This window comes from Electrophorus electricus, unplaced genomic scaffold (genome assembly GCF_041902795.1).
Source record: "Electrophorus electricus isolate QZ-2024a unplaced genomic scaffold, ASM4190279v1 Scaffold44, whole genome shotgun sequence".
In the NCBI taxonomy this organism is placed as follows: domain Eukaryota; kingdom Metazoa; phylum Chordata; class Actinopteri; order Gymnotiformes; family Gymnotidae; genus Electrophorus; species Electrophorus electricus.
In genome coordinates this window covers 475,555-477,048 of record NW_027658735.1, presented here as the reverse complement: position 1 = coordinate 477,048, position 1,494 = coordinate 475,555, and the positions used below count along the sequence as shown (strand labels likewise).

At 41.2% G+C, this 1,494-nt stretch overlaps 1 non-coding gene across 1 annotated transcript; it reads right to left on the bottom strand.

The window, feature by feature from the left end:
• Positions 1–771: 771 nt before the first annotated feature.
• Positions 772–843, bottom strand: trnae-uuc (transfer RNA glutamic acid (anticodon UUC)). Its single transcript has one exon. It is a non-coding gene; the product is annotated as a tRNA-Glu (tRNA).
• Between the last annotated feature and the right edge of the window lie 651 nt (positions 844–1,494).

Here is a 1,494-nt window from a genome sequence, read left to right as displayed (position 1 = left end):
AGAGCTGTAGTGTTTTTTATAGACACACACCCAATAAAACTGTGCTTGACCATTTCTTGCCCTCTATATCATTCTCTGCAGTTTACTGAGAAAGACCTGACACTGGGTAATGCCATTGTCTATTCGAAGGCCAAAACAACAACAATCTTGGTTATCAAAGACTCACTCCACCCTGACCACAGCCTCTTCTTTTAGAAGCCATGAGAAAACCACCATCGCAGCTTGAGAGCACAAATCTAGCCTCTTAAGAGGTGTTTTGTTTCACAGGCAGATCGATATCTCAATGCGGTCCACATGAAAGCAATTTTCTTTCCCTGAGTGCAAATTGCACTTTTAATGCCTGATATTTCAGCCACTCATTTCTCTCACTACATGACAAAACTCTCGAAACTTTTCTCCAAAAGCACTGAATGTTATTCTAACCATTTATGGCCTTTCTCCATTCATGTACACAAAGTCCAGTATGATTCCAAATGTCATCAAAAGATATATCTGTTTGTAGCTGAACAACTTATACAATGCGATCTTTCTTCTTTGTGTCAAATGAACTTAACAATTGAAACATCCAAAACTGGCTGTGTTTCTTGCCAACATACTGGTGTTTGGACATGTGGGATTACTTGCATGTCGCTTTCAATAACTCAGTTGGTAGAGTAGAAGTTAAAACTTAAAAAAAAAGTCATCCTTAGGCTGTCGGCTCAACTCCAACTCACACAAACTTTATGTTTTAATGCAGAATCTGTCGTTTTATATGAGCATAAAAAGAGGTTTTTCCCTGACCGGGAATCGAACCCGGGCCGCGGCGGTGAAAGCGCCGAATCCTAACCACTAGACAACCAGGGACAAAGCTGCTGAGTTTACATGAGAAGACCATTTTTCAAAGTCTGCACTCCTACTATTCTGACAGTGTTTGGATGCATACTGGACTTGGTATGCATGAGTGGAAAAAGGCCATAAAGCGAGTTATTCATCTTTCTCTTTGTTCTACAAAAAAATGAAGTTTGCAAGAGTCAGGGCTCTTTTTTACCATCTGGGAAAAGAGGGAACGCTGGTGTCACTAACACATGGAAAGAGCTGTTATAGTATTCCCCATTTGTCTCCTTAAAGCTTCTGACATTTTAGCCACTCATTTCTCTCTCTACATGAAAACACTCTAGAAAATGTTCTCCAAAAAATACGGAATGTTATTCTAAGTACTCAGAAAATAGTCTTTTCCTCCCCCTTCTGACGCGTGAACTTATAGACGCCCTTGATTGCACGGTGTCTCTGTAATTGACAGGGGAGAGAGCGTATGCCATTCCCTCTCTCCCTAAGAGTACAGCCAATTATGCTCTTCTAGACTCTCGGCCACAAATGGCTGTGACACCATCAGTTTCAAAGTTAAACACAACTCCTATAGTACCAATAAAAGCTTCACACTCACCTCAGCTGGGACATGGCAGACACTGAAGGAAACTCCTCACTTCACTCTCTTCATCTGACCAGTCATTAAGC